Raw genomic sequence first — 14468 nt, 5'->3', positions numbered from 1 at the left:
CTCCATTCCATTCCATTCCCATCCGTTCCACTGTATTGCAGTCTATTCTACTCGACTCCATTACATTCCACTGCACTCCAATCCTTTCGAATCCAATCCTTTCCACTCCATTACACTCCAATCGATTCTACTCCACTACATTCCACTCGACTCGATTTCACTCCACTACATTCCATTTCATTACATTCCAATCTATTCAATTCCATTCCATTCCATTTCATGACACTGCATTCCATTTCGTTCCTATCTACTCCATTACAATACATTCCATTCTACTCCACTCCTTTCCATTCCATTCAATTCAACACTATTCCACTCTTCTCCACTCCTTTCCATTCCACTCCAATCCACTCCATTCCATTCAATTCCACTTCATGCCAATCCACTCCACTCCTCTCCACTCCATTCCACTCCACGCCACGCCATTCAATTCCATTTCATTCCTTCCACTTCACTCAATTCCAGTCCACTACACCGCATTCCACTCCACTCCACTTCACTCTGCTACATTCCATTCCACTACACTGCATTACATTCCTCTCCATTCCAGTCCTTTCCATTCCCTTCCATTCCACTTTTCGACACTACACCCCACTCCACTCCATTCCCATCCATTCCACTCCACTCCACTTAACTCCACTCGATTCCATGCCATTAAATTCAATTTCACCACGTTTCACTCCCTTCCATTCCACTCCTTTACATTCCATTCCTCTTATTTCCAGATCACTCCACTCCACTCCACTCCATTCCAATCCACTCCACATGCACTCCACTCAATTCGATTCCAATCCATTCCACTGCATTCCATTCCATTCGATTCCTATCCTGTATTCTCCACTCCACTCCATTGCATGCCACTATGCTCCATTCCATTCCACTCCATTCCATTCCATTCCACTCCATTCCATTCCAATTAATTACTTTCCATTCCATTTGATTCCATGCCACTGCACTCCACTCCATCCAGTCCACTCCACTCTATTCCACTCCTTTTCATTCCAATCCCTACTACTCCACTCCATTCATTTCCATTCCATTCCACTCCATTTCAGTCCACTTCACGAAATTCCACTGCACACCTCTCCATTCCACTACATTCCTTTCCACTACCCGGCATTCTGTTCCAATCCACTCCATTCCATTCCATTGCACTCCACTCCATTTCAATACATTCATCCACTCCATTCCACTACACTCCATTCCATCCCATTCCACTCCATTCCACTGCATTCCACTTCACTCCATTCCTCTCGACTCCACTTCATACCACTTCACTCCATTCTTTTCCTCTCCATTCCATTCCACTCCATTCGACTCCTCTCCATTCCATTTCTTTCCACTGTACTCCATCCGACTCAACACCGTTCCATTCTATTCCATTCCATTCCAGTCCACTCCTCCCCATTCCAATCCATTCCACTCTATTCCACTCCACTCAACTCCATTCCATTCCATTCCACTCCATTCCACTCCACTCCATTCCAGTACGTTCCATTCCACTCCATTCCAGTCCGTTCCATTCCAGTCCGTTCCACTATATTCCAGTTCTTTCCACTCCATTCCAGTCCACTAAAATCTGCTCCACTCCTTTCCATTATATTCCACTGCACTCCACTCCATTGGATTCTATTCCATTCCACTCCACTCCATTCCATTATACCAACTCCGCTCCACTCCACCATATTCCATTTAATTCTACTTAATTCCATTCCATTCCATTCCATTCCACTTCACTGCATTCCAATCCATTCCACTCCACTCCACTCCATTCAACTCCACTCCGTTCCATTCCACTCCACTCCACTCCACTCCTTTGCTTTCCATTCCATTCCATTCCTTTCCATTACACTCCACTCCATTCAATTACTTCAACTCCATTCCACTCCATTCCATTCAGCAGCACTCCATTCCAGTCCACTCTACTCCGTTCCACTCCACTCCACTCCATTCCAATCCTTTCCACTCCACTTCACTCCACTGCATTCCACTCTATTCCATTCCACTGCACTACATTCCAGTCCACTCTACTCCTTTCCACTCCACTCCACTACATTTTATTCCACTCCACTCCATTGCATTCCACTCCATTCCTTTCCATTCCACTGCATTCCACTGCATCCACTCCATTCGACTCCATTCCATTCCTCTCAATTCCACTCCACTGCATTCCATTCCATTCCTCTCAACACAACTGAATTCCACCCCACTTCAGTCCACTGCACTCCGCTCCACTACATTGCTTTCCATTCCACCCCAGTACATTCCATTCAATTCCACCTTACTCCATGCCACTCTACTCCACTGCATTCCACTGTGCACCACACTATTTCCTTCCATTCTACTCTATTACTTCTACTCCACTCCTTTCCTGTCCACAACCCTTCATTCTTGTCCTCTGCAGTCCACTCAACTACATTCTATTTCACTCCACACCATTCCATTCCACTCCACTCCATTCCATTCAATTACATTCCAATACACTCCACTGCAACCCACTCCACTCCATTTCATTCCATGCCATTCCATTCCACTCCATTCTATTCCACTCCATTCCAGTCCATTCCACTCTATTGCAGTCCCCTCCATGCCAATCCATTCCATCCCACTGCATTCCAATCCATTCGAATCCCACTGCACTACATTCCATTATATTCCACTCCACTCCACTCCATTCCACTCAACTCCATTCCATTTCATTCCATTCCATTCCTTTCCATTCCTTTCCATTCCATTGCAATCCATTCTACTCCACTCCATTCCACTTCACTGCATACCATTCCTTTCCGTAACATTCCACTCCCCTGCTCACCATTCTTTTATGTTCCACACCTCTCCCTATAACTATATTCCATTCCAATCCTTTGCACTCTACTCCTTTCCATTCCATTCCGCTCCACTCCACTCCACTCAATTCCATTGCACTCCGTTCCTCTCCACTCCATTCCATTCAACTGCATTCAATTCCATTCAATTCCACTCCATTCCGTCCTATTCTTCTGCACTCCACTCCATTCCATTCCACTCAACTCCATTCCTTTAAACTCCACACCTCTCCACTCCAATCTACACCACTCCATTCTAGTCCCATACGGTCCTTTCCTTTCCATTCTTCTCCACTACACTACACTCCATTCCATTCCTTTCCTCTCCACTCCACTCCACTCCATTCCATTCTATTACCCTGCATCCCACAGCATTCCATTCCAATTCACTCCAATAAACTCCATTCAATTCCACTCCCTTCCACTCCATTCCTTTTAATTCCCACCCATTTCATTCCTCTCCATTTCTTTCGTCTCCATTCCTCTACACTCCACTACATTCCACTCCACTCATTTCCACTCTACTCCACTTCTTTCCATTCCATTCCATTCCACTCCATTCCATTCAAATTCACTCCATTCCAGTATGCTCCACTCCATTCCTTGCCACATCCCTCCACTCCACCACATTAAATTCCACTTTACTGCATTCCATTCAACTCCACTAAATTCCATTCCATTGCATTCCAGTGCACTCCACTCCAATCCACTTCACTCTATTCCACTCCATTCCATTCCACTCCACTCCACTCCATTGCATTCCATTCCCTTCCATTCCAATCCATTCCACTCCACTCCATTCCACTCCATTCCATTCCACTACAATCCAATCCAGTCCATTCCATTCCATTCCATTCCAATCCACTCCATTCCACTCCACTCCATTCCACTCCACTCCACTGCGTTCCACTCCACTCCATTCCATTCCGATCCATTCCAGTCCACTCTATTCCACTCCACTCCATTACATTACTCTGGAATCAAATCCATTGGAATCCAATCCATTCCACTCCATTCCACTCCATTCCTTTCCATTCCAGTCGATTCCACTCCACTCCATTCCAATGCACTCCATTACATTCCATTCCATTCGACTCCTCTCTATTCCACTCCAGTCAATTCCACTCCACTCCACTGCATTCCACTCCACTCCATTCCATTCCTATCCATTCCAATCCACTCTATTCCACTACACTCCATTCAATTCCACTGAACTCTAGTCCATTCCACTCTACTCCATTCCACTCCACTCTACTCCATTCCATTCCATTCCGCTACACTACACTACATCCACTCCACTACACACCATTCCACTCCATTCCATTCCACTTCATTGCATTTCACTGAATTTCATTCCATTCAACTCCACTCCAGTCCATTCCAAACCATTCCACTCCACTCCATACCATTCCATTTCATTCTATTCCATTGTGCTCCATCCCATTCCATTCTATTCCACTCTATTCCATTCATTTCCATTCCACTGCACTCTATTCCACTGCTTTCCATTACACTGCATTCCATTCCACTTCTCTCCAATCCAGTCCATTCCATTCCACTGCTCTCCACTCCATTCCATTCCACACCACTCTCTTCCACTGAATTCCATTCCAATCCATTCCACTCTACTCCATTCCATTGCTTTCCACTCCTCTCCCCTCCACTCCATTCCATTGCATTCCATTTCACTCCACTCTTTTCCATTCCACTGCATTCCATTCCACTCCATACCATTCCATTTTACTCCACTCCACTCCCTTCCAATCCACTCCACTCCATTCCATCCCATTCGACTCCACTCCACTCCATTCAATTCTGTTCCACTGCACTACACTCCATTCCATTCCAAGTCACTCCACTTCACTCCATTCCATTCCATTCCATTCCACTCGATTCCAATCCATTCCATACCATTCCATTCTACTCCATTCCACTCCATTCCACTCCCCTCCGCTCCACTCCATTCCACTCCACTCCTCTCCACTCCAATCCACGCCATTCCATTCCACTCCACTCCATTCCATCCCATTCGACTCCACTCCACTCCGCTCCACTCCATTCCATTCTGTTCCACTGCACTCCACTGCATTCCATTCCAAACCACTCCACTTCACTCCATTCCATTCCTCTTCACTCCACTCCACTACATTCTATTCCACTCCACTACATTCCATTCAATTCCATTCCACTGCACTCCACTGCACCCACTCCAATCCACTTCATTTGACTGCATTCCACTGCACTCCATTCCACTCCACTGCATTCCATTCCATTCCACTTAACTCAACAGCATTCCACTCCACTCCATTCCACTCCACTTCACTCCAATCCATTGCATTCCATTCCACTCCACTACATTCCATTCCATTCCTGTCTACTCCATTCCCCTCCACGCCACTCCATTCCACTACACACCACCCCATTCCATTACATTCCATTGCATTTCACTTCATTCCTTCCACTCCACTCCATTAAGGTCCCCTACACTCTATTCCAGTTCACTGCACTCCACTCCACTACATTCCATTGCACTACCTTCCATTCCATTCCTCTGCATTCCGTTCAATTCCATTCCACTGCACTCCACTCCATTCCACTCCATTCCACTCCCTGCACTCCATTCCATTCCAATGCTCTCCACTCCACTCCACTCCACTATATGACACTCGATTCCACTGCACTCCAATCCATTCCATTCCACTGCAATACCATCCATTTAAATCCAATCCATTCTACTACATTACACTCCAATCCATTCAATCCAATCCATTCCACTGCACACCATTCCACTCTACTCCATGCCACTCCATTCTACTTCATTCCACTGCACACTACACCATTCCATTCCATTTAATTCCATGCCTTTTCACTCCATTCCATTCCACTCCCATCCAATCCACAGCATTCCACTCCATTCCAGTCCATTCTACTGTATTCCTGTCCACTGCACTCCACCCCATTCCGTTCCACTGCACTCCAATCCATTCGAATCCAATCCATTCCTCTCCATTCCACTCCACTCCACTCCATTCCAATCGATTCCACTCCACTCCATTCCACACCACTCCAATCCCCTCCACTCTACTGTATTCCACTCCACTCCATTCCACTACACTCTACTCCATTCCACTCCTCTCCATTCCCTTACAATCTATCCACTCCAATCCATTCCACTCTCCTTCATTTCACTGTGCTCCACTCCATTTCATTCCGTTCCATTCCACTTCATTCCATTATATTCCTCTCCATTCCAGTCCACTCCACTCCATTCCACTCGACTCCACTCCATTCCTCTCCACTCCAATCCATTCCATTCCACTGCACTGCCATCCATTTGAATCCAGTCAATTCCACTCCATTACACTTCATTCCATTCCTTACCAATCCATTCAAATGCACACCATTTCACTCTACTTCATTCCGCTTCATTCTACTTCATTCCATTACACACCACACCATTCCATTCCATTTTATTCCATGCAATTTCACTCCATTTAATTTCATTCCAGTCGAATCCACACCATTCCACTCCATTCCAGTCCATTCCTCTTCATTCCAGTTCACTACACTCCACCCCATTCCATTCTACTGCACTGCATTCCATTCGAATCCAATCCATTCCACTCCCTTCCATTCCATTCAAATCGATTCCACTCCACTTTATTGCACACCGCTCCATTCCCCTCCACTCCACTCTATTCCACTCCACTCCTTTCCACTCCACTCCATTCTGCTCCTCTCCATTCCCTTACAATCCATCCATTCCAATCCATTCCAGTCCACTCCACTCCATTCCGCTCGACTCCACTCCATTCCATTCCATTCCACTCCACTCCATTCTATTCCACTCCTCTCCATTCCAATCCATTACACTGCTCTACACTCCATCCACTCCCCTCCATTCCACTCCATTCCTTTCCACTCCATTGCATTCCACTCCATTCCATTCCATTCCACTGCACTCCACTCCATTCCAAACCATTCCACTCCATTCCACTCCTCTCCATTCCATTCCATTCCATTTCATTTGATTCCATTGCACTTTGTTCCATTCCATTCTACTTTACTCCATACCAATTCATTCTACTGCATTCCATTCCACTCGAATCCATTCCATTGACATCCATTCCATTCCTTTCCCTTACACTCCACTCCATTCAACTCCACTCCATTCCATTCCATTCCTATCCACTGCACTCCACTACACTTCACTCCACACCACTCCCTTCCACTCAGTTCCATTCCAATCCATTCCACTCTACTCCATTCCATTCCATTACGCTCCACTCCACTCCATTCCATTGCTCTCCATTACACTCCACTCCTTTCCATTCCATTCCATTCCACTCCATTCCTTTCCATTCTACTCCATTCCAATCCATTCAATTCCACTGCACTCCACTCCTCTCCACCGCAATCAACACCAATCCATTCCTCTACACTCCAGTCCATTCCTTTCCTTTCCTTTCCACTCTACTCCACTCCATTCCATTGAATTCCACTCCAGTCCAATACACTCCTCTCCACTCAACTTCATTCCATTCTATTCAACTGCTCTCCACTCCATTCCTTTCCAATTCCGTCCAATCCACTCCATTCCATTCCACTACACTCCACTCCTCTCCATTCTGTATAATTCCACTCCATTCCTTTCCACTTCATTCCTCTCCACTCCGTTACTTTCCATGCAGCTCAATCCCACTCCTCTCCAATCCATTTCATTCCATTCAATTCCACTCCATTCCAATCCAATCCACTCCATTCCATTCTACTCCCTCCAATCCACTACACTCAACTCCACTCTACCACTTTATATTCCGCTCCACTCAATTCCATTCCATTGCATTCCTCTGCACTCCCCGCATCCACCCCACTACACTACATTCCACTCATTTCCTTTCCACTCCAATCCACCCCAATCCATTCCATTCCATTCCATAACACTCCACTACATTCCACTCCACTCCATTCCACTCCATTCCACTCCAGTCCATTCCATTCCCTTCCACTCCAGTCCATTCAAATCCATTCCACTCCATTCCACTCCACTCTTCTCCAAGCCATTCCATTCCCTTCCATTTCATTCCAATACTTTCCACTTCACTCCACTCCATTCCATTTCACTGCACTCCGTTCCGTTACATTCCATTCCATTCTACTTCATTCCATTTCACTCCAATCCACTCCAGTCCACTCCATTCATTCCACTCCACCCATTCCACTCCACCCCAATCCACTACATTCAATTCCACTTTATTCCATTCCATTCCATTTAATTCCACTGCACTCCACTCTATTCACTCCAATACACTCCATTTCACTCCATCCCATTCCATGCCATTCCACTCTACTCCGTTGAATTCCATTGCTCTCCACTCCACTGTATTCCACTCTAGTCCGATCCAATCCACTCTGCTCCATTCCATTCCATTGCATTCCTCTCCACTCCAACGCATTCAATTCCAATCTTGTCCATTTCACTTCACTCTGCTCCATTCCTTTGCATTCCAGTACACTCATTGCCACTCCAATACATTCCATTACATGCCACTGCATTCCATTCCACTCCACACCCTCCTTTCGTTTCCTTTCCACTGCACTCCACTTCACTCCACTCCACTCCACTCCTTTGAACTCCATTCCATTCCAATTCATTCCACTCCATTCCAGTCCACTCCCCTCCACTCCATTCCACTCCACTCTATTCCACTCCAGTCCACTGCTTCCATTCCATTCCATTGCTCACCACTCAACTCCATTACAATCCATTCCACTCTATTTTAGTCCACTCCACTCCATTCAATTCAACTTCACTCCACTCCACTCCATTGCATTTAATAGCACACCATTCCACTCCACTCCTTTGCACTCCACTCCTCTCCATTTTACCCCATCCCATTCCATTCCATTCCATTACACTCCTCTCCACTCCAATCTATTCCATTCCATTCCACTCTCCTGCTCTCTACTCCACTCAGATGCACCACATTTCATTGCATTCCACTTCATACCATTCCATCTTTTCCATTCCCTTCGATTCCATTCCATTCCATTCAATTCCATTCCATTCCTCTCTATTCCAATCCTGTCCACTCCATTCCACCCTCCTCTACTCCGTTCCATTCCTTTCCATTCCATTCCATTGCATTCCAGTTCATTCCAGTCCACTCCTTTCCACTGCACTCCATTACACTTTAATCCATTGCACTCCATTCCACTACGTTCCATTAAATTCAATTCCATTCAACTGCCTTCCATTCCATTCCACTCTACTCCATTTCACTCCATGCCATTCCACTCCACTCCATGTCATTACATTCCATTCAACTCTAGTACAATCCACTCCACTCCATTCCACTCCATTCCATTTCACTGCACTCATACTATCCCACTCCACTCCGTTCACCTCCACTTAACTCCATTCCATTTAAATCCATTCCATTCCACTCCATTCCTTCGATTCCAATAAATAACAGTCCTCTCCACTCCACTGCAGTCCATTAAAATCCACTCCATGACACTCCATTCCACTCCAATCCATTCCCTTCCATTCCACTCCATTCCACTGCATTGTACATAATTTCACTCCCCTCCACGCCACTCCACTCCACTCCATTCCACTGCATTCCATCACACTCCATTCCACTACAATCCATTTCATTCCATTCCACGCCACTCCATTCCAATCCACTCCATTCAATTCCATTCCATGCCACTCCATTCCACTCCACTCCATTCAATTCCATTCCACTGCACTCCACTACATTCGATTCCAATCCATTCCACTCCACTCCATTCCATTCCACTCCACTCCACTACACTACACACCACTCCTCTTCATTACATTGAATTCCATTCCATTCCATTTCCCTTCCATTCCAACCCAATCCATTCCATTCCATTCCACTCCACTCCACTTCAATCAATTCCATATCAGTCCGCTCCATTCCATTCCACGCCACTCCATTCCACTCCACTCCATTGAATTCCTTTCCACTGCACTCCACTTCATTCGATTACAATCCATTCCACTCCATTCCACTCCACTCCATTCCATTCCACTCCACACCACTCCACTCCACTCCACTTCATTACTTTGAATTGCACTCCATTCCTCTACAGTCCATTCCAACCAAATCCATTTCATTCCACCCCACTCCACTCAAATCCACTTCACTCAATTCCACCTCACTCCACTCCATTCCATTCCATTTCATTCCACTGCACTCCATTCTAATCCATTCCACTTCATTCCACTCCATTCCACTACATTCTATTCCATTCCATTCCATTCCAATCTTTTCCATGCCTCTCCAATTCATTTCGCATGACTCCACTCCATTCCATTACATTCCACTCGATTCACCTATATACCATTCCAATCCTTTCCTCTCCACTCAACTCCTTCTCATAACACTCCAATACATTCCATTCCTCTCCACTCCATTCTATTCCGCTCCACTCCATTCCATTCCATTATATTCCATTCCACTTCATTCCATTCCATTCCATTCCACTGCACTCCACTCCATCCACTACTTGCCACTCCAATCCTCTCCATTCATTCAACTCCATTCCACTCCAATTCATTCGCTTCCATTCCACTCCACTTCACTGCATTCTACTGTACTTCATCCTAATCTACATGGCTCCATTCCATTCCATTGATTTCCACTCCTTTCCATTCCATTACATTCCACTCTACTCCATTCCACGTCTATCCTCTACATTCAAATCCATTCCATTCCACTCCACCCTCTCCATTCCAATCCATTCCTCTTCATTCCACTCCACTCCATTCCATGCCATTCCATTCCATTCCATTCCATTCTACTCCAAATCGTTCCATTCCATTCCAGTCCATTCCAATCCTTTCCAGTCCACTCCACAACACTCCAATTTTTTCAAGTCTAGTCCACTCCAATCAATTTCATTCCCTTCCAGTGTACTCCACTAGATTCTGTTCCAATACATTCCACTCCACTCCATTCCAATCAACTCCACTTCACTCCATTCCATTTAATTCCACTCCATTCCATTCCAATCCATTCTACTCCACTCCACTCTATTCCACTCCTCGCCATTCAATTCCATTCTCTCCCACTCCACTCCACTCCATTCCATTCCGTTCATCTCCATTCCACTCCAGTCCACTCCACTCAATCTCATTCCATTTCATTGTATTCCATTCCATTCCACTCCACTCCATTCCAGTACATACCTTCCTGTCCACTCCACTCTACTCCATTCCGTTTAATTTCCCTTCGTTCCTTTCCACTCCCTTCAACTCCATTACACTCCACTCCATTCCAATCCTATCCACTCCATTCCAATCCACTCAATTCCACTACAACCCACTCCATTCCATTCCATTCCACTCCGTTCCTTTCCAATCCACTCAATTCCTGTCCACTCCCCTGCATTCCACTACACTCCATTCCACTCAACCAAAATACATTCCATTCCACTCTACTCTGTTCCATTCCACTCCCTGCTACTGTAATCCATTCCACTCCGTTCAACTGCATTCAACTCGACTCCACTCCATTCCATTCCATCAAACTGATCTGCACTCCATTCCATTCCATTCCATTCCACTCCACTCCATTCCACTCCACTCCCCTCCAATCCGTTTAATACAACTCCTTTCCATTCCACTCCATTCCTGTCCACTCCACTCCATTCGACTCCACTCCGTTTCATTCCATTCCTCTCCAGTGCACCCCACTCCACTCCGTTCCATTCCATTCCACTCCACTTAACACCAATCCACTTCTTTCCATACCACTCCATGCCATTTCTCTCCATTCCATTCCACTCCACTCCCTTTCACTCCATCCGATTCCATTTAATTTCATTTCATTCTACTCCACTGCACTCCACTCCATTCCATTCCCTTCCACTCCTCTGCACTCCACTCCATTCCATTACTTTCCAATCAATTACACTCAGCTACATTCCAATCCATTCCATTCCATTCCTGTACACTCCTCTCCATTCCGCTCCACTCCAAACCAATCCACTGCACTCCATGCCATTCCATTTCATCACATCCATCTCTATTCCATTCTACTCCACTCCATTCAACTCCACTCCAATATATTCCATTCCATTTCATTTCGCTCCACTCCATTCTACTCCACTCCATTCCATTCCACTCAACTCCATTCCTTTCCATTTCATTCAACTCTATTCCACTCCTCTCCACTCCTATCCATTCCACTCCACTCCACTCCGTTCCTTTACATTCCAATTCACTCCATTCCATAACACTGCACTCCACTCCATTAAACTCCATTCCACTCAATGCCATTCCATTCCATTCCATTCCATTCCACTCCATTCCTTCCACTCTATTGCATTCCAGTCAACTCCACCCCATTCCCCTCCACTCCACTCCCCTCCACTACACTCAATTCCACTCCACTCCATTCAATTCCACACCACTTCATTCCATTCCATTACATTCCACTACATGCCACTACACTCCACTCCACTCCATTCACACTGCACTCCACTGCACTCCAATCCTTTCGAATCTAATCCATTCCACTCCTTTCCAATGTAATCCATACCATTCCAATCCATTCTACTCCACTCCACTCCACTCCACTCCATTCCAGTACAATCCACTCCATTCCATTCCATTCCATTCCATTCCATTCCACTCCATTCCAGTCCACTCCACTCCATTCCACTCTACTACATTGTATTACACTCCAGTCCATTCCATTCCACTCTCCTCCATTTCATCCCATTGCATTCCACTGCACTCCAACCCATCCACTCCACTCCACCCCATTGGAGTCCATTCCATTCCACTGCATTCCACTCCACTGCATTCCGTTCCATTCCACTCAACCCAACTACATTCCACTCTACTCCATGCCACTACACTCCGCTCCTTTCCATTGCAATCAATTCCGCTCCATTACTTTACATTCCAATACACTCTACTCAATTCCAATCCACTCCACTGCATTCCACTGCACACTACACCATTCCATTCCGTTCCATTCCAATCCATTCCTTCCACTCAACTCCATTCCAGTCCACTCCACTCCATTCCAGTACACTGCTCTCCACTCCCCTACATTCCATTGCACTCGACTCCATTCCATTCCACTCCACTAGGTTTTTCATTCAATTCCATTCCACTGCACTCCACGCTACTCCACTCCATTCCACTCCATTCAACTCCATTCCACTCCACCTCATTCCACTCCATTTCACTCCATTCCACCCCACTCCACTCTGTTCTATTCCATTCCATTCCACTCCATTCCATTGTACTCCATTCAAATCCACTCCATTCCACTCCATTCCAGTCCATTCCATTGTATTACAGTCCTCTCCACTTCAGTCAATTACATCCCACTGCACTCCAATCCTTTTGAATCCAATCCATTCCACTCCATACCTCTGTATTCCATTCCATTCCAATCCATTCTACAGCACTGCATTCCACTGCACTCCATTCCACTCCACTCCACTCCATTCCACTCCACTCCATTCAATTACAATCCATTCTAATCCACTCCATTCCATACCACTCAATTCCACTCCACTCTTCTCCATTCCATTCCGTTCCACTCCCTCCGTTCCGTTCCACTCCACTCCATTCGAGTCCACTCCGCTCCATTCCACTCCTGTCCATTCCAATCCATTCCATTCCACAAAACTTCACTGCATTCCACTCCCCTTCATTCTATTCCATTACACTGCACTAGTTGCCTTCACTCCAATCCACTCCATTTCATTCCATTCCATTCCACTCCACTGCATTCCACTGCACTCCATTCCACTCCATTCCATACCACTCCACTGCACCCCATTCCATTCCACTCAATTCAATTACAACACATTCCAATCCACTCCATTCCAATCCACTCAATTCCGTTCCACTCCATTCCATTCCATTCCACTCCATTCCAGTGCACTTCATTCTATTCTTTTCCATTACACTCCATTCCATTTCACTCCACACCATTCCAATCCATTCCATTCCACTGCACTCCACTTCATCCCAATCCACAACTCTCCTTTCCACTCATTTCCATTCCAGTCCATTCCACTCTACTCCATTCCATTCCATTCTGCTCCAGTCCACTCCACTCCTTTCCCGTGCACTCCAATCCTCTACACTCCATTCCATTCCACTGCATTCAATTTCAATCCATAACACTCCATTCCATGCCTTTCTAATCCACTCCTCTCCACTCCATTCCACTCAATTCCTCTCCTTTCCACTCCACTCCTCTCCACTGTAATCCACACCACTCCTTCCACTCCAACTGGGTCGATTCCATTCCATTCCTTTCCACTCCCCTCCACTCCATTGCATTCCGTTCCACTCCACTCCACTCCATTCTACTCCCATGCAATCCACTGCATTCCATTCCACTTCATTACTCTATACTCCACTCCATTCCACTCCAGTGAATACCAATCCACTCCACTCCATTCCTTTCCATTCCATTCTACTCCATTCGATTCCAATCCACTCCCTGCCTGTACACTCCCCTGCATTCCACTACACGCCACTCCACTCCACTACATTCCATTCCACTCTACTCCATTCCATTCCACTCCATTCCTTTCCATTCCATTGCATTCCACTGCAGTCCACGCCGCTCCAATCCA

Source organism: Pongo abelii, chromosome Y, assembly GCF_028885655.2.
Source record: "Pongo abelii isolate AG06213 chromosome Y, NHGRI_mPonAbe1-v2.0_pri, whole genome shotgun sequence".
NCBI classification, from domain to species: Eukaryota; Metazoa; Chordata; class Mammalia; order Primates; family Hominidae; genus Pongo; species Pongo abelii.
This window is presented reverse-complemented; position numbering follows the sequence as displayed.